The sequence below is a fragment of the Schistocerca nitens genome, chromosome 1 (genome assembly GCF_023898315.1).
Source record: "Schistocerca nitens isolate TAMUIC-IGC-003100 chromosome 1, iqSchNite1.1, whole genome shotgun sequence".
Taxonomy (NCBI): Eukaryota; Metazoa; Arthropoda; class Insecta; order Orthoptera; family Acrididae; genus Schistocerca; species Schistocerca nitens.
In genome coordinates this window covers 324,690,106-324,711,616 of record NC_064614.1, presented here as the reverse complement: position 1 = coordinate 324,711,616, position 21,511 = coordinate 324,690,106, and positions in this window count along the sequence as shown.

Genomic DNA, 21,511 nt, shown 5'->3' with positions numbered 1-21,511 from the left:
CCTTTTTAATCTAAGCACTTAGTTCTTGGTCTTCCAGTCTTACTGATCCCCGTTGATTCGTGTATGTACTGAATGTAACTCCTCTTTCCCTATAATCCCACTTGATTTGTGTACATAACGTATAATTACCCATCTTTACATATTGCTTGCACCTATTTGATGAGAATTTCAACCATCTTGGAATATTTTCTGTTGTTCATCGCTGTTTCCAGTCTACAAATCCAATGAAGCTGTCTAGCTATTCAGTAGCGTATAAAGCGTTTCGCGCCTTAGTATACAACTTCAAGCAGCTTCCATCCAGATGCTACGATGATTGTATTCTCTTAACTGATGAGATTTCTTGACAAAAGTCAGTGAAAATACAAAACACACATAAATAAAAGAATTCCTGTGAACTTGGAAAGATTTTCATACAAAAGTAAAGTAAATATCTGTGTTTTAACGATAGTAGATACACTGGCTGAAGGAATATTTGCATTATTTTGATGTCAGTATGTGTCTGTTTGCATCAGTCACCGAATACATGTTATTTATATTAAATTGTATCCAACACGTTAACGCGTTCACAATGATTGTTTAAATTACGAACGCTACATACGTTCGTTACTTCTTGTCATAACTCCATGATAACGTCACTCAGGCGAACACAATACAGGAAGAGAGATACGACAGTTACCTGATGTCGATGTATTAAGCTTTAAAATGTTTTCTTCAAATCATGGCTTTTACTTTTGACTAGCTCTAATGTAGTTTTTATTTAATTTTACTTAATTGACAGACAGCGTTGCTGTGTACCCAACCTTTGTTTTCCAAACAATATTAGTAGCTTCCAATATACCCTTACCTTTCCCGGACTTCGTTTTCCATGATACACATAATGATTTTCCTGGAAGGAGTCAGTGTTGCTGAAGTAACATTAACAGTTTACGCTACTCGTCTCGGTGATTGCAAGGACAGTCAAGCACGCAGACGCGTTGAAGTGCGACAGATTATCGACAATTTTTTCCTTTAATTAATTTCATTTTTTAATGAAATGTAATTAAATTTAATAATCTGAAATAGTGTGTAGATGTATACAACTTGAGCGTCAGGACGCTAGAGAACACCGCTCTGTCACGGCTCAAGAACAAGCTACGAGTAGTCTTTGAATGAGATAGGTGTCTGTCTGATTAGAGCTCTTCTTGTGGTTGGTGAGCTCAGGTAGGCGTCACGGACTGTCAGTCGTGAGTTGTCAGTTAGCGGGGCTGTATGGAGGTGGGAGGTAATGTCGCCTTGTATTTAGTATAGTTGCAATAATGCGTTCTGTTCTGCAGTAAAGTTTAAAACTGTATACTCCCATCAAGCGAAATAATAAGTGAGTTACGTAAGAGAAAAATGCGTATCAGAAATTATTTCCAATTGTGTCGCAAAAGAGCCTTACAGAAAAAGAATTCTGCAACAACGTAATGGTCCATATAGCTGCACGGCGACGGAACTTCTACACAAGGTCCCACGAACAATTCATATGTAACCGCCTCTTAGACGAAATAAGAGATACAAGGCACTGTCATAACCGATTAGCCAAACTTACAACCATCGAGAACCGATATGTAAAAAAAAAAAAAAAAAAAAAAAAAAAAAAAAAAAAAAAAAAAAAAAAAAAACGCTTGAGGAAGGCGGTTTAATTACTCGGCGATTGGGAACTAAATGATTGCATTATAGTGCTGCATTTACAGGTGTCCCAACTTCAAATTCAGTATATTTAAATACAAACTCTCATTTATATAATTAAAGAACATCTATTTATTACTCATTTTTTTATAATTCAATTACATTTTTATTAGATCCTACCTCAGCGTAAACAGAAATCTACAGTACTTTCTATGCTAAGACATTTAATTACGATTTCCCTTAAATCTGTTAAACCGTTTCTTCCATTTGACACGTTTTATAATTCCAAGGAAGACTGCCAACTTGTAAGCAGTTCGGTACATTACTGATGTCTACATCTACATCTACATCCATACTCGACAAGCCACCTGACGGTGTGTGGTGGAGGGTACCCTGAGTACCTCTATCGGTTCTCCCTTCTATTCCAGTCTCGTATTGTTCGTGGAAACAAGGATTGTCGGTATGCTTCTGTGTGGGCTCTAATCTCTCTGATTTTATCCTCATGGTCTCTTCGCGAGATATACGTAGGAGGGAGCAATATACTGCTCGACTCTTCGGTGAAGGTATGTTCTCAAAACTTTAACAAAGGCCCGTACCGAGCTATTGAGCGTCTCTCCTGCAGAGTCTTCCACTGGAGTTTATCTGTCATCTCCGTAACGCTTTCGCGATTACTAAATGATCCTGTAACGAAGCGCGCTGCTCTCTGTTGGATCTTCTCTATCTCTTCTATCAACCCTATCTGGTACGGATCCCACACTGCTGAGCAGTATTCAAGCAGTGGGCGAACAAGCGTACTGTAACCTACTTCCATTGTTTTCGGATTGCATTTCCCTAGGATTCTTCCAATGAATCTCAGTCTGGCATCTCCTTTACCGACGATCAACTTTATATGATCATTCCATTTTAAATCACTCCTAATGCGTACTCCCAGATAATTTGTGGAATTAACTGCTTCCTGTTGCCTATTAGTCAGCTCCTACCTCTATGCCCTGTTAATGTGGCGTCGTTCAGCAATTCTCTGAAACAAGGATCAAACGTCAGCTGTACAACTGAGTAATTGGAATTTATACTTGTGTGCTTCATAACATCAGTATGGCTAATTATCTTGTGAAAGTCTTGCTACTGGATGCTGGCTTTACCACAGGCCTGTCACATTTGGAAGACGGACTGTGATGAGTGTTTGTAAAGGGTACAGTGCTACCTATATGCTTTGTGACTGTATGGTAAGTATTGTTAGGGGGAGGAGCATTCGGTGCTAGTAGTAGAAATAGTTATTGTTGTTTTTTGTGGCGGTTGTTGTTGTTGTTGTTGTGTTGATGGTGGTGAAAGGAGAAGGTAAAGCCTCGCTTTCGGAAACAGCTTACTTCTCAGGAATAACATTAAGTGGGCAGGTGAGCTCGACCGTCTCATCTGAAAAATGAATCATTGCATCAGATTAATAAGCAGTTAGACGTTTAGGCAACAGCGTATCAGATACGGATTTGGTGTGCGTCGTTGAAATACGTTTCATCTTTTCAGGCCTTTACCAGATGTATCCAGGAAGCTAAGGCCCTTAATTTTTAAAAATACAGAAACACTTGAAGATGATCGCCGGCCGAAGTGGCCGCGCGGTTCTGGCGCTGCAGTCTGGAACCGCGAGACCGCTACGGTCGCAGGTTCGAATCCTGCCTCGGGCATGGATGTGTGTGATGTCTTTAGGTTAGTTAGGTTTAACTAGTTCTAAGTTCTAGGGGACTAATGACCTCAGCAGTTGAGTCCCATAGTGCTCAGAGCCATTTTGAACTTGAAGATGATCACGGCTCAAGTAAAGAAGGGCTGCTGACCGTGAATGTAAATACATATAATGTAATTCGTGTAAATAGACGAAAATGGCAGTTTCTGTGGTATATCCCAGAGTGAGACAGAAGGATCTAACAAATACGATTCACTCATAGACATAGTCGCAAACAAACTAATCGTTTATCCTGTACTCACTTCCGTGTGTGTTTGTTTGGGTAGTTAGAGAGAGAATTCCATAAATGCTAAACATACTCCGGTAGGAGTCTACTTAAGAAAGGCATTATCCATCGTGACCAGTCATACGTACCCTTAGTCCAGTCAACGAAGAAAAATTAGTGGAAAAAATTTGTGCAGCCGCAAATTTTCGTCAGTGGTGGGAAGGAGTGCAGTGAACGACATACTGAAAATCACTGCCGGAGAGAGTGTGAGCGTTTAGGTCGGGTCTGTGAAATAGAGCGTTTATAGGTCAGATCTTTATGGTTTTCTTCAATAATTCGAAAATGTATCCCACTACGAAATGAAACTACTTTTCCTACGAAAAAGATCTTGTCCCTTTTTCACTAAGACTAATAGTTCCCACATTACAGGGGAGGAAAAATCACTGATTTTGAAAAATGATGTTTCAAAGATGTGAAATTAATGTTTATTGTTAAATGAACTTGGTTAAGAACAAGTATTACGAGCTGGTACTGCGAACGCCTGGAACCATGGGGAAACCACAGCCGTTATTTTTTCCGAGGGCATGCTGCTTTTCTGTAGGGTTAAATGATGACGTCCTCTCAGGTAAAATATTCGGGGGGTAAAATAATGCCACACACCAATCTTCGGGTGTGGACTACTCAAGAGGATGTCATCAAGAGGAGAAACAAAACTGGCATCCTACTGATCGGAGCGTGGATATTAGGTCCTCCAATCGGGCTGGAGGGCTAGAGATGAAGATCGATAGGTGGAAGTTAGATACAATGGTACTTTGCGAAGTTCGATGCGGGAGTTATATTATTTTGATCACGTAAATACAGGGATATAAACATATAGAAGTTACACAGGAAACTAGATGACAGTTACGAGGCGGATGCCTTAAAAGGGAAACAGTGGATGGACACTAGTGAGAGTGGGTTCTGGCCTATCCCCGATGTTATTCAGTCTGTACGGTGAGCAAGGAGATAAGGAAGCCAAATTAAGGTTTGGAAGTACCGAGTGAAGATGTAATAACTTCGAGCTTTGTCCTAGACATTGCAATTCTGTTAGGGACAGCGAACGACTTGAAAGTGTAGTTGTGTGGCGTGGGCACTATCTCTGATGGAGATCATAAGGTGTACATTAGCAAGAGCAAAACAACGGTAATTTAATATAGTCGATTTAATCAGGCGAGACTGACGGAATTAGACTAGGAAAGGAGGCATGAAAAGCAGCAGACGAGTTTTGGTATTTGGTCAGTAAAATAACTGATGAAAGGCGAAGCCGGGTGGCTATTAAATGTAGGCTGGTAATGACAAGGAAGTTGTTCCGAAGAAGACAAATTTGTCAAACTTGAATATAGATTTAAGTTTAGAAATCTTCCCTGAAGGTACTTGTTTTGAGTGTAACCTGATATGGAACTGAAACATGGACAATAAACAGTTCACACAAGAAGAAAATAGAAACTTACGAGCTGTGGTACTATAGATAATTCTGAAGTTTAGATGGATAGATCATGGATCTTATGAGGAGGTACCGAATAGAATTGAGTAGAAAATAAGTTTGTGGCACACCTTGACTAAAAGAAGGTATCAGCCATTAGCACATTTTCTGAGGCATCAAGCAATCACCAATTTAGTATTGGAGGAAAGTGTGGAGAAAAAAGTTAAGGAGGGAGACTGAGAGATGCCTATAGTAAGGAGGTCCAAAAGGATGTCGGTTGCAGTAGTTATTGGTAGAAGCTAGAGCGACGGAAGATCATCTGATAGTAGTCATACACGTCTTCCTTTCATTGGTTCGCTAACTGAAGAGCTAGCAAGCGGTTCCTCACTCTCTTTCTATTCAACAACGTCTGAAGAGCAACCACAGTGTCTTTAACCAACTTATGCTACCCCTCTGCAGTGCGCAGACATGCCCGAGGGGTGCCAATCTTCCACAAAATGCGTTAACACTACACGGAATACAGACATGAGTTATTAACAATACTCGTACTAATCCAAGAAACGCATATGAACAGAATATTCGTAAATTTCTGCACACTGTTGTGCGCCTTTAGAGGGGCAACTAATTCTTAATTATCCTGTAGGGTACGTGTAGCATTCTTTCGGGAAAGGGGACTTCCCGAACCAGGAACGCTGCACACTTTTCATTTCACAGTACCTCCGGTCTAGTTCTCATAAGTGAATAGACAGAATAACATCAGTGGGCTAGAGTTCATGTAGTGGAGTTTTCACCGCTTTTTATGTGGGAACTTATTTGCAGTTATGAAGTGAACTTTTCTGTAGAAAAATCTGAATAGCCGGAGGTGTCACCTATGGACTATACCGAAAATCCAGCCAAGGGTAACTTGCTGTCACTATGTGATCAACAATGTCAGTTTCACTGTTTCCACTATCAATTTCTGGAATACTTTACAGAGCTTGATGGGTATCATACACAAAACTCCAGCCTAGTGTAAGACTCCATTGGGCAACGACTAATTGTAAACAGTGCCTCGCTGATGTACGTCTAATAAACCCTACTGATATTCAGTAGTGAAAATCCGTGCGCAATGGGAACGGTTTAGAAATTAATGGTCCTAGCAAATGTGTCTAGGGCGTTGATCTTCCAGAAATAAACAGTCATAAAGGTAGCTCTATCTACTGAAATAAAAGATAGACTTACATTGACCGTAATTTATTGTTATAAAATGCAAAAGAGAATAAATCATAATTCAGAAATGGTACAATATTTCCTCCAAATCAAAGGAAGTAAAATAAAATCGGAACACAAAATACTTGTAATAAATTAAGTAATGGCAAAGTTTGCGGGTAAGGTTCGAGGAATGGAACTGATAATTAATCCACGATCCACTGAGACAAATCAAATACTCGATTCTCCTTGATGATTGCATCTATCTGCCGTATGGTAAATGAAATGACATACATAAACCCAAAGTGCCTGAATCGAGAGAGTGCAAAGCGTAATTTCAAAACAATGTTTCATTAATTTTAGAAAGAAGGGCTCATATATCAGTCTCGCCACTTTCGTTCCCCTTTCACCTTGGCAGCATGGCACTACCATAATTACTCATTCTCGAGAATGTGAAATGCATCCACTGGAGACACGAAAGCCAAAGCCGGTATCTCCATTTCGATGACTGCCTTCGAAGTCTCCAATACGACGGCTACGTCTCATAAGTCGATCTCCAAGTTTCTGAAATTTCTAGCGATCTCTCTGATCTAGCTGCCGTAACCTCTTTGTGTTGAAAACCACACTCCTCTACATTCTCAGGGGAGGTTTGTTAGTCGCACTCCCGATGGGATACCACGTAGTAAAACATCCCCCCCCCCCTCGTAAAGTTTATCTAAAGTCTAAGTAAACGCTTATTTTTTAACTTAAACAAAATTCGAAAAATTTGGTGTCAAAATCTCACTATTGAGCAAAGTTGTAGCACGAACTTAAGTGGGTAAATACCTTGTTTACTTTTCTCAGTAAACGGCGTCCAGTAATCGTGAGTACTGCTACTTGCTCCAGTAATCGGGTCATTGACAGCTTTTTCCTAACGCTCCAGCCATTCCACAAGTTTTTCCCGTTCCACGGACGTCGCAAGATGTTATCTCCCATTCCTGCCACCTGCACACTATTTAGGACTGGCGACTTGCCTGTCGCCACTAGGTACCGCGGAAGGTATTCTCGTTTGAAAGGACGCCGTGTATAGTAACTCGCTGCTCTCATGCAGTTCCAGCTATTTCTGTGATCCATATTGCTACAAACTGTTTTGTGTGAACCGTCCGCCAGACGCAGCTTCAGTTTCTCCGAAAATTCACACAGTTGCACTACCTTCGCGCCTTCGTCCCACTGGCCAATTAAACAACGACCGACCACCAAAAGTAGGCCCTCTGGGGCGGGGAACTGACCACAGCACGTGGGATGGCTCTTTAGATGGCGAGCTAAGCTATCCCTTGGTGCCGCCCCCCTCTGGCTAGCCGGTCAACCCTCGTTTTCCACGGCTCCCCATGTCCCAGCTAACACTCCAGCGCACTCTAACATGCAGACTGAATACTCATAATTAATTAGTTTTACGTACTAGAGAGATGGGTTGACCTCTGAAATGATATATGTCCTATTTTAATTAAAAATAAAAGCTTGCGTTTTTCAAGAAATAATGAAGAGTCTCACTACCGCATGATTAAAGAGTTATTAATGGTAATCAACAATGAAACGGCAGACTGGCTCCATCCTGAAACTTTTCACATCTGAAGACGACCAGAGGCTTCCTCTGCAACAGAAGTAGGGCCTCAGGTCACTTAGGCGTTATGAAACTTCAGATATTTAAGTCAAGCAATGCATTACATCATACTACTGTTCTAGACTTGAACGTGACCAGTCACAGTCCATCGGACGTAGTAACGAAAGTTAGAAGATGCTTGTGCATGTGCACTAAGTGGCTGCATTCAGTGCAGCCCTCTCCTGAAAGGAAGAGATTTATGCTGCCTAACAGTAACGTAATTAATGGTGAAAAAGTGCGTTGCAGGTTAATTCAACACCAGGTGACTGTAACATGGTTACACAGTTTTGCAATACGCAGCCAAAGGTAGATAGTAGCCGTCCCATTCTTAGCAACACTACACAAGTCACTGACAACATCACTCTTCCATTCGCCATAGGAATGAATTTTAGATAAAAGCATACTTAACTGTTGTAAAGAAGGACTCACTTAATAAGCCGGAAATAACTTCACTATATAAAAACGAGTTCAGCAAAGTTGTTCAGTTTGCAAAGCATTAGAGAACTAGACAGGAAATGCTGGGGAGATGTAGTCTTAATGTAACTGAAAAACGAGCAGTGCACTTGGTGAGGGAAATCGTCTTTCCCAGGAGAACACTACAAATGCTGTACAGGATGACTAAGAATAAATTTCCCCTCTAGCAGCGTAAAACGGTACCCAGAGATTTACGTAGATTCTGTCCATACGCGTTTCTTGCCTAAGTATTATTAGTAACTCACACCTGTATTTCATGTAGTGTTAACGCGCTTTGTATAAAATAAGCGTCCATGGGCGTGTCTGCCCTCTGCATCTCCAGTGATTCATAAGACGAGTAGCGGAACAGTTGGTATAAGTTTGTGTTATACCCCGTACAAGTTCCTTGTGGCGCTGGGCTGTTAGAGAGAGTGACAAGTATCCAACTAGTTCTTGAATTTGCGGACCTGTTGAGGAGAGAAGTGCGAGGCCACAATCTGGCGACCTGCCTTCCCTCATGCATCGAACGCTGCCTCGCTCCCTCTTCTTCTACTCGTCACAGCTTCAGGATATAATAATAATAAAGTTATAATGCAGTTACATTTGGTACACACATTTCATATTCGTTCTTAACCGACTTTATTTTAAATACACGTTAATTTTTAACGTTAAACTCACCTTAATAACCTCCTTATTTCCCCTTTAATACATCAAATGATAATTCTGTAGAAAAAAATGAACGGGAGCTTTTCAAGTGTTAGTTCTAGGGGAAAAATGAATGACACCATTTTCGTAGGAAAATCAATGCAGAGCAAATTAATACTGGAAATATTTTCGCTAGTGGTAGCGTTTTTCGAGTTATTCAAGCAGTACATAAGAAAGTAACCTGTAAACGACACAACCCTCCCATTCCAGCACGCTCAAGCCCCACCTGTCAGGGTTTATGTAGGATGTCGCTCATTACGCTGCCCCCCGCCCCCCCTCCCCATCACCCACTGTGCAAAAATTTGATATTATACAAATTTTCTCCCATATTCGGTCTTCTTATGGTCATCGTTGACGGGTCAGCCTTAAAATTCAGAAACCGTCTCCCAGTACGGGTCAAGAAACATTCGTTTTATCTTATATCTTGGGTAATAGCAACAAATGAAAATTTGAATAAATGTGGGACGTACCTAGGGTCCGCGGCTTTCTTTCCATCACCAGCATCCAAGAAAGAAACAGGAATGGAGGGGACTGGTACCAGTACACTGCGTGCTCTGTAGATATTTACATTTCTACCCACGGCGTTGAGGTACAGGCTGGTGTCTGCGCGATTCCATCATCTCCTTTCCGCTTGTAGACAAAATACTGGCGATGGAAATAGCTGCAGGTTGCTCGATTAAATGTGGCTACTTCTTTTTCGAGTCGCTGTACAGTTATCAGATATCTATGTCGTTCACTGATAGTAATTACGGCGGTGAGTCAAATGAACACCTTAAATTTATAATAATAAATCGAAATTTCGCGCCTTTATCCTGAAAGTGGGTAAGCGTGCTACAAACAGCGTGCAGAATGGCCTGTAGGTGGTAGCATAGTGCAGATGCACACATACCGTTGCAGTATCAATATAAAGATAACCGCCCCACTTGCGACTTGCTCCAGGGAAGAACAGCGTTCTGTTAATCGGTTTTTGCGTAGTGAAGGTGTGAAACCTATTGAAATTCATCGAAAAATGAAGGTTCAGTACGGTGATGCATGTTTGTCACAACAGCAAGTCTACGAATGGAGTAGGAAGTTCGCAAATGGTGTAACTTCAGTGGAAGATGCTCCTCGTCCAGGTCAGGTACAACGAGTTGTGCCACGGCAGCTGACTCCAGAAATGAGAGAACAACGTGTTGATGCTTGTGAAGAAATTCTTCAGCGCTTTGAACGAACAGGTGATGTCTTCCTTGCAAGAATCGTTACTGGGGACGAAACCTGGATTCAGTTCCACCAACCGGAAGCGAAGAGAGCAAGCAAGGAATGGCGCTATTCCTCATCACCAAAACCAAAGAAGTTTCGAACAGAACCATCAGCAGGGAAGGTTATGCTGACTCTTTTTTGGGACGAAAAGGGCGTCCCCACTGTCACCAGTGTATCATTCACAGATCTCCTAAAAAGTCATCTGCGGCCTGCAATCAAATCAAAGCGGCGTGGATTGCTGTCAGCAGGTGTCCTTTTACTACATGAAAATGCAAGGCCCCAAACTGCCGGTACAACAATTGCAACAATCGCAGACCTGTATTTTCAGTGTCTTCCTCAGCCACCATACTCACCAGACCTTGCCCCAAGTGATTTCCATATGTTTGGACCACTCAAAGACGCAAATGGAGGAAACAATTCCTTTGTGATGAAGAGGTACGCCACGCGGGCTACCAAAAGAATTTTTTTCGAAAGGAATTTATGCACTTTGTAAGCGCTGGAGGACTTGTATTGAGCGTAGGGGAGATGATGTTGAAAAGTGATACACCTTTGTACCACTTCTGCACAATAAATAATATTTAAAAAATATTTAAGGTTTTCATTTGACTCACCCTCATATATGTTTTATTGGCACCTCACTAATCAATACACACCTACCGAAGTGATGTCAAAGAAGAAAAGAACAACGGAAGCCGGAACTGAAGTAGGTGATATTGAAGTCATCACAGAAGGAAGATCTTTACAAAACTATTCAAGAATTTGTATGCACTTTTTTAGGGAAATCAGGGAAAACCAAAACAGGATGGTATAACGGATAACCAAGCTGCATTTCCCACGAATGTGCGGCTTCTGCACAACTCTACTAGGCGAAACCAAAGATCGTTGTGGAGCCCAGGAAATACATGTTAACTCTTCGTTCAAGATACGTTATATGACTCTGTCATTACGATGGCTGGTGCTTCGGTTTGAATTACGGCAACACTATTTAGGAGGAGAGGATGAACGTAGGGACGTAAATCATCTTCGGGAATGTGAATAATTAGTTATTTTCATTTACTTTCTATTACAGTCAATAGACCAAGGTATTGGGAAGGAAAGTATATCCAAATGATGCTACCACGAGTGACTTACGATTTTACAATCCGCGTCTGGGCTGGTGCAGCTCTGTTAATTTTTGTACGCTGTTTTCTGTCTTTACTGTTTCTATAGTTCATGATGGATCACTGTCGGAGCGTCCAAGATAAGGCAACGAGTTCCATCAACCTGTACTCATAAGCTTTTTTTTTTAAAGAAATTGGATACAACATTCCGAGAACGCTTTCAACCTGGATCAGTAGGGTGTTCGTAATTATAATATCTTACACACTGTCCTTCTAGTTTGGTGTATTTCTCAGTCCTCCCCTTGCAACTATGACGTTTCTTTATTGTGGAATTCATGCTGTTCTGAGAATACTTCCCTGATGACGATAGCGCGTAATTTGCAGAGTAGTATAAATCTGGCGGAACCAACGTCGGTTTGAATATTTCTGTGCAATTTCAATTTATCTTACACGTCTGTTAGGCTATATGATAATACGCAACTCATACTGTATATGCGGTTAATTTTGTTCGATGTCGTCTGGGGAGTTCTTTCCAAATACACAATTTGCGGGGTGCTGTCTCTTTTTAGTTACTTTGTACTATTCATTATGCAGTTCTGATTGGCTTTTTAGTTTTCATTTCTTCGTTCGTTGTAGCTTTTTCGGGCCCGCTAACAGTATTGCCGTATTGGTTAGATGTGGCATATACTGTCAACAGCAGGTTCCCAGAATGCTGAAATTTGTAACATAAAAAACTGGGACAAATTCAGAGAGAGAATATACGCACAGTCTTTCTTGTAAATATTGTCTTTTTACTCATTCCAATTCCATGGAAAAAATACTTAGTTAATTTTATTTATCAAATAACTGGAACTGTTGCAGCAACAGTAGACTATGAAAGTCATCCTGTTTCTGTTTATAGGTTCGTAGTAACTCTTATTCACTAATATTTACTCTGAACAGAATGCAAAGTAATTTATATTTGTGATGGATTCTTTCGACGATAAAATACGTGGCGATATCAGTTATTGTCAGAAGTTGACCATGGCCAGTTTAGTTAAATTACCTTCTTCCTTGCTGATTGATTGGAATAATTGGGCACATAGGTAACTGATCACAAGCCGCTGAAAATTTAACTCTCAACAGGTCATCATGTAAAGCACACACCGCATAGCATTCCGATGTTAATTTCGACCACAGAGCAGAATTAACAGATTACATTAGTAAGACTACCCAGGCTGATTACATGAAATACCGGGTGAAGCAGATAAGAAAGACTAAGTACAGGGAGTAAGTACAAAGCCTGACGAAAAGAGTGAAATACCCAGAAGATGGACCAAATGGCTCTGAGCACTACGGGACTTAACTACTGTGGTCATCAGTCCCCTAAAACTTAGAACTACTTAAACCTAACCAAACTAAGGACATCACACACATCCATGCCCGAGGCACGATTCGAACCTGCGACCATAGCGGTCGCGCGGTTCCAGACTGTAGCGCCTAGAACCGCTCGGCCACTCCGGCCGGCTACCCAGAGACATTGTAGGTCGTCAATGTAGCTTTGTACACGTGAACACCACAGGATTAAAGTAATAATTCTGTCACAGGTAGAACGGACACCAGAGTGCATTAGTGTTGTTCTTAGCGTTGTTCGAGTAATGCCTTTTGTAGTTTTAGGAAACAATCGGTGGGAAGCACCAGTGACAATGTTAGTTGGAGTCTGATATTAGTAACACTATAATTTTACTATGTAATTTTCATCTTGTGCCTTTTACGACGTTTTTATCCTCTATACATTTACTCATTATGGATTTAATTAGAAAGGGCTGTTTTCAGTGTGTCAGCTTGCATACCCGTACTCCCCGAATAAATACGGTAGATCATCAACGGTTTGTAGGTGTTAGGTTGCTCTTGGGACGTACACAGCAGCGAATACAATACCTCTGCTGTTGTTAACACTACTTCCTTTGTATGGATGGAACACTATTCATGCTCACTAGCGACATTTGCTCCTGTAAACTGTAATTTTACATTTACACATCTATCGGTTTCTCTGCAACTAACGCTGATAGACTGCTCACAAACTACAAAACGATTGTTTGACTCATGGAATCCGTTCAGTCTGAGCTTTCTAAACACTTCACTCTTGCGCCTCGGTTGCGTGTTTCGGTTATTTTTCTCTTTAATGCATATTACGACATTTAAATCATCTGTTTGTCGTGGACACGTTAATATGGAATTAATGATTTTTTACATTTTTAACTGCCTGAATTACAAGAGCTACCTCCACGTATCTCGACAGTCATAGGCCTATACTGGCATACACGCAATCCCCACTGGGTTCGCTGCTATTGAGGCTGTGTCAAAGGAAACTTCACAGAATCATTACACTCCTATCCCTTAGGAATTCCTAGTCTGATGTCCCATATGAATTTTCGTTAATAGCTCGCTCTTTGACCAAGTGTTGATGGACATTAGGTTCTTGGAAGTCAGATTTATGAAAACACACTTATATTTATTTTCGAACATTCCCCCGCGCCCATGCGAGAGTCAGTTTTTCGCAGTCAAGATTCCAATTAGAAATAAGAACATCAAATTTCTTATTAACAACCACTTTCTTATTAATAACAACTTTATTTCTTCTTAATAACAACTTTCTTATTAATAACAATTAACAATATTTGAATGCTATAGAAATGCTACATAAAAGCACTTCTAAACTAAACTTTTGCCATCATTCACCGAGTGCTGGAAATCCTCATTACTAAAAACGTGCCTCCAAAACCTCAGCTCTGTACGATCATATAGGACAATATTTTGTCCTTCAGAAACAGAATCACAGGGATCCACATTTCCATAACGCAATAATGCTGCAAAATTCTAATATTGATTCATATGAAAAGAGTACGTACAGTTCATATTAATAAAGCGAATGACTTAACAGAATTTGCTGATGTATTGAATATTTCGGGTAGACCTACAGACAGACATAGGATCCTGTGTTTCACTGTCAGCAACAATTCAAACTGAGTTGTGCAAGAGGTACGTATCGTTTACCCTACAGCTTTATCCTTGCAATACATCTCTTGTAAATGCCTAACTCCACAGGGGTTCTCTAGAATAATTTGTAACACGGAAAATTGTAAACCAATAAATTTTCGCAGGTTACTCGTATTTCACTCTGCTGTGTTCATAGAGAGCAGAGATTATTTAAATAATTCTCAACAATGAAGAAATGCCCAACTAATAGGTTCTCAGGTTTTGTGGGTGACCAAGAATAATCACTTTGTCACTTTCTCCTCACTTACTTCCTTAGAAGCAGATATCTGGATTTCACTCTCTCCCCAGTACATGGTTTTAAGATATTACATCCTATCAGCACAGCATACATTCCACAAAGGTTAAAAGAAAATTGCCTCTATTTCGGTAGTGGGTGAAACCTTCCAGTGCACCTTCATTTAAAGGGTTTTAATTGCACAGCATGCCGGCCGCGGTGGTCTAGCGGTTCTAGGCGCTCAGTCCGGAACCGCGGGACTGCTACGGTCGCAGGTTCGAATCCTGCCTCGGGCATGGATGTGTGTGATGTCCTTAGGTTAGTTAGGTTTAAGTAGTTCTAAGTTCTAGGGGACTGATGACCACAGATGTTAAGTCCCGTAGTGCTCAGAGCCATTTTTGCACAGCATGAATTTACGTTGCCTGCAGTAGTTTCGATTCACGGAACACTAAAATATGTACATTTGAATTTATCACCTATTACAGTGGTTCTATCTGGAACAGAGCAATGTATTTGGCGATTGAACAGAGCGCAAAAGTACTTTATGAGACTCAATCCGGCAAACTATGTCTGTTTGTAAATTAGAATTTTGGACTTAAACAACAAATATCTGTTTGTTATTTATCTGAAAACAAAATATCATTGTCCAGTTTCATTTACTATACAATGTCTAGTGGTTTATTTCCGTGACGAAAAGCGCAGATGAAATAATGTAATCAACTTTTCTCGTGACATTAGAGTGACTGTTGAAACCACTTGCCAATCCACTTCGTGCTATTGCCAAAAAATGGGCCTTTAATAAAGTGATTCGTACTGACTAGTCATTCAGAAAGTACGGGCCATGTGGTACACTTCGGTTTAGGGACCGCACGATTAAGATCCGAGTTGCACGCCGTTTAGATCGAGCTTAGGTAACCACGACTCTGCTAGCAATGCCGAGGAGATCAGTGTGTAGGATGTGTGCATTGAACTGTGAATGTATTTTCTACAGTGCAGTTGCTATGCCCGGATTATAAGTGTTACATACATGAACTGCGACTTTTTGGGTGCACACTTGTAAAATAACTTGCTAACATTGTGTGATATCGAAATAAAAAGATAGAAAACCACGGGAATCCCAGTTTACTTCGGTAGTGAACCGTAGCGAACTGGCTAGTAAATTCCACAGCCTCACATCAAGAACAACGGATTAGCGCCTTGAATGCTATTTCTGCGCAGGGACAAGTATATCTTCATAAGACATCAGATGGGTGGACAGTGACAGAATCTCTGTGTTCTACTTTGATGCGGCAGAATACAAATAGGACCCTCACACATCGTGCGATGCCAGTACAAGTAGGAACAGTTACATGCTATCCGTGGTAACACAGAGGAGGGAATGGATAAACGGAGCGCATGTTCTACTGGACACTGACTATCGTCACATTCGGTTGCTACAAGCTTTAGTACAGTTCGAGTTTTTCATTTTATCGCCGTACCACATAGAGTCTGTTCCAGAGCTGAAGGAGTATGTATACGGCTCCTAACGGAAACACGATTAATACAACAGAGTAGTGGTCAAAGCAATCTAAACTGACTAAGTTGTTCCCTAATGACATTGGTGAAATCTCTGTGGTCTTACATTATTCATCGCATATTGCAAGACGATTTTCTTCAAGACCATATGTCACACATTTTACATTTCACCCAGCTGTTGATTTGACTTTGTTAGTCCTGGATCATTTTATGTGCTCACAGAATCACTACGAAAACGAACACTGTAGTTGGGCACACGAACACTACAGTTGGGCACACGAGCGCTTTAGTTGCACACGAACTGCTGCCCTGTGTTATACGACTGTACTTTCACTTAAAAAACTAGATCTTTTTTAGCTTTTCACACGTAGAGTTTCGTTGGTAAGGTACGATCTTTACGTTCAACAGTATTGGTACCGAATACCAGCGCAGGTTACAACTGAAGTTCTTGTTACCTAAAATCAAAAGACGCTACGGATAAAGTGAAAGCCTCGCTCCTTCCTCAGCTCTTTATCATCTCTCGCTTCATCTGAAGTTCTGGCCACCGATACATTATTTTTTAAGTCACCCTTATAATCGGACGTACGATTATAAAAGTGGATTACCTGCACCACAACATTATCATCTCTATTGCTCCTTTTACATGCAGAAATCACACCAAACAAATTTGAATTGAAATTAGAGGTTACAGCAACCACCCAGTATTTGTTTTATTTTCACTGAGCGTAACGGACTTGCGTATCTTGTATGTACGACTTTTGGGTAAATTGCGTCACTGTCTGGTAGCAGAAGACAAAACGTAGTACACGATTTTGTTACAAGTCTCAAAGTTTTGTGGATGTCGTTTACTGCTTAGATGACGAGTATTATAAATTTAAAAACCTCCTGTAGTCACAGGCTTCTTTTTCTGTCGTATTCGCATCACTTTATGTACACTGGAGTAAGCAAAGGTTGCATGTTAGAGGCTGATAAGTACAAAGAACATGATATACATATGAATGTCGCTGAAGTTAATGGCTATATGACAATTAGTGATTCTATTAACATTAAATCTAACACACGATACCGTTCGTAAATGTTTGAGGTAACGCGTGGATTACGTTCTAAATAATAAGAGCAGGGGATATACGGCTACGCTGGCAAGGAGTAGAAACTGTTGCTGTGTGGGAGGCTGGCCAGACAGTTACTTTTCTCTTGTAAATATGATCACTTCCATAATGGGGAGTGGACTTATATTCTTCTTTTGTGTTAGTGTAGCCGGAATGCTTCAAGGATGTTTTGTGCCTTTAGGCTGAATACGTAGATGTTGACACTGGACAGGAGATAGAATCAGTAATAACTGGAAATACTTATTGTTGTATTACTGTTCATTATTGCGATCACAGACAACAATACTTTGTGACTTATACACTACTGGCCATTAAAATTGCTACACCACGAAGATGACGTCCTACATATGCGAAATTTAAACAACAGGAAAAATATGGTGTGATATGCAAATGATTAGCTTTTCAGAGCATTCACACAAGGTTGGCGCCGGTGGCGACACCTACAACGTGCTGACATGGGGAAAGTTTCCAACCGATTTCTCATACACAAACAGCTGTTGACCGGCGTTGCCTGGTCAAACGTTGTTGTGATGCCTCGTGTAAGGAGGAGAAATGCGTACCATCACGTATCCGACTTTGATTAAGGTCGGATTGTAGCCAATCGCGATTGCGGTTTATCGTATCGCGACATTGCTGCTCGCATTGGTCGAGATCCAATGACTGTTAGCAGAATATGGAATCGGTGAGTTCAGGAGGGTAATACGGTACGCCGTGCTGGATCCCAACAGCTTCGTATCACTAGCAGTCGAGATGACAGGCAGATTATCCGCATAGCTGTAAGGGATCGTGCACCCATGTCTCGACCCCTGAGTCAACAGATGGGGACGTTTGCAGGACATCAACCATCTGCACGAGCAGTTCGACGACGTTTTCAGCAGCATGGACCATCAGCTTGAAGACCATGGCTGCGCTTACCCCTGACGCTGCATCACAGACAGGAGCGCCTGCGATGGTGTACCCAACGACGAACCTGGGAGCACGAATGACAAAACGTCGTTTTCTCGGATGAATCCAGGTTCTGTTTACAGCATCATGATAGTCGCATCCGTGTTTGGCGACATCGCATTGAACGCACATTGGAGGCGTGTATTCGTCATCGCCATACTGGCGTATCACCCGGCGTAATGGTATGATGTGCCATTGGTTACACGTCTCGGTCACCTCTTGTTCGCATTGACGGTACTTTGAACAGAGGACGTTACATTTCAGATGTGTTACGACCCGTGGCTCTACCCTTCATTCGATCCCTGCGAAACCCTACATTTCAACAGGATAATGTACGACCGGATACAGAAAATGTTCGACTGCTGCCTTGGTCAGCACATTCTCCAGTTCTCTCACCAACTGAAAACGTCTGGTCAATGGTGACCGAGCTACTGGCTCGTCACAATACCCCAGTCACTTCTTTTGATGAACTGTGGTATCGTGTTGAAGCTGCATGGGCAGCTGTACCTGTACCTGTATATCGAAGCTCTGTTTGACTCAATGCCCAGGCGTATCAAGGCCGTTATTACGGCCAGAGACGGTTGTTCTGGGTACTCGTTTCGCAGGATCTATGCACCCAAATTGCGTGAAAATGTAATCACATGTCAGTTTTAGTATAATATATTTGTCCAATCAATACCCGTTTATAATCTGCATTTCTTCTTGGTGTAGCAACTTTAATGGCCAGTAGTGTATATGTCATGTAGATAGTAGCGTATCAGAGGTCACCCAAACGTCGTATGAAGAAAACATACATATCTTATTAACGGACATAAATCCATGAAATGCTGAAGGTTTAATCCTCCGATACACGGAGTAGAAATAAAGTATATTTTACCTAGTTACAGTAAATTTTAGTTACAGTTGACAATCATTATAGTCACAGCAAAGCCCAACCGAAAATGTTCGCAATTACATAAATTAAATTTTTTGAATGTACTATTTAGCAATATGTCACATATGTTTATTGTCTGGGCTGTATTGAAAACCTGTCTGTCGAGTAACGTACCGCATCTAAAATTAGCTACAGGAAATCAAATGAGGTTACTTCAAGTGAAGCGTGAAACCTCCACAATGCTGCGGCAGCCCAGAACGTCTTACTGTAATGAACTCCAAGCTACATCAGGTCAGCGCATCAACGGGTGCCTGTACTATTTTCTGCCTCTTCCACTGTTATTCACCACCTCTCTCCTTCATAAACGAATCTTTCTGTATGCGGCAATGAGCCCTTTGTGAAGCAGATATTATTATTTGGAAACGGATTAACTGGTCAGTTACCAGTGACGATAAACCATAATTCAAAGCAGAGAGGATCGCTCATTTCGCTATACACTGAGTGGATAAATTTATGTTACTCAATTATAAATCAGACTTTTATGTTTCACAGAAAGAGGATTGTAATCTTTTAATATATGACATTACTATAACGCTCAGTGTCCATCATCTTACGGCTTTGTCTTATTCTACTGTTTCAGATTCTTGCTTTCAGCTGTGTACCTCATCAATATAGATTAGCTTATGTCCAGTAGTATTTTATTCTCATACCTTACAACTTTCTTGAATCCTCCCTTCATGATGCTTTCGTTCTGATTCCAGTTCTGTCCTGGAACCATTCACCAGCCTCTGTTCGTTACTTGGAAGTTTCCTACCCGATATATGTTCCCATTTCTTCCATATCCCTTTATACCAGTTGAATCTAGCATTCTTCAGTTTTTATTGCCTGCAAGTGACTGCAATAGCTGATATGTAAATCGTTCCTGCTTCATTGTACGTATGTGCCCCAAAAACACGTTACTATTCTCAATCAAGTCAGAGGTCATTTGTAGCTGTGTATACAATTCCTGGTTCGGTATTTTTGTAACACAAATCGTTCACTGTTCTTTGCCGTTTTCAGTAAATTTCTGAGAATCTTTCGTTTCACAAATTCTTGGTTTATCATATATCAGTAATAGATGTACACTTTGTCTTTCTTCACAAAGTTCAAAGGGCGCTCTACGTTAAGGAACAACGTACTGTAGTGAAAAAAGTCTCGACTGCCCCTCTGAACTTCGTTGTTAGTAACAAGTTTTTAATTAAAGAAAATATAATTACTTTCCCTCGGGTACCCTCTGCAGATATATGTTTCCTTTATCCACTGCCATGAATTATCTTCTTTTTAGAAAGATAGAATGAGAGTTCTTCATCGATTGTTAATTATTCCGCCGCGTGAGGGATTTTCCATGACGCAGAAAATTAAAGAATGATTAAACCGTCGTAAAAATAACATTATCTACTGGTAGCTTTATTTTTTCACGTCATGAGGCCCCGAAGACTTCTATTTTTCCTTTGGTATTTAATTATCGGTGTTTTTATCCGTACAGAATTCGAGATAATGAAGCAGAAAATAAGCTACTGGAAAATGAAAAACGATGTTCCATGAAAATGAAGGTCTATTGACGTAATGAACAATGTGTATCATCATAATCGCAATTCCGAGCTCGGATTGTTTTAAGCAAGAACAGAAATATATACCACAACGTATTGTGGTAGAATAAGCCCCAGACCCCAATCCAAATCAGTTCCCCTGGTGTTGCTGTATGTCCCGTGGGAGACCTGGTGTTCGGAAAGTATGGGTGGAAGCACAGGTGGCAACTCAGATTCGAGTCTGGAATTGGTAACTATATAATTTTCGGATATAATTTTCGTATCCGGAAATAGTGTTCTACTTGTCTTCCACGTGTTGACGCAAGAGGACAAGGCATGTTGCCTGCAATACAAACCAAATTGAACGCCGTCCCATACATACTACACACACTCAATGGAAGCATGTCTGGTGATTGTGTTGACTTGGGAGTTCGAGGATATTTTACGAGTCGCAGCCACATCCAGGCATCTAAAGAAATGTGTGTACTTGCATTCTTCTGTCCTAAGAGACGTGTCTTTGCAGTTGTAGGAGCGGCAAAGGAATGAGTCGCTGGATACTGTGAATTCTGAATTAACACCAGATGTGTAACGTAACTTTAGATCATGTCTGTCCTCATTTCATATCCGAAGTTACGTACTGAAGTGTCTACCAGATGCAATTAGGTAGTATACGCTATCTCTGTCGACCGCACGTTTGCTATACATGTCACTGAAACCAAGAGCGAATTAATACTCGTCACTCAAATGTTAATTCTCCAACTTCACTAAGGCGCACGAGAGGAAACCTGGCGAGTGGCGATCTCACATATAGATTTCAGTAAGTGTATCCTGATGGTTCAAGATGACTTCCCAGGAGCAATACATTTAGGTGGTA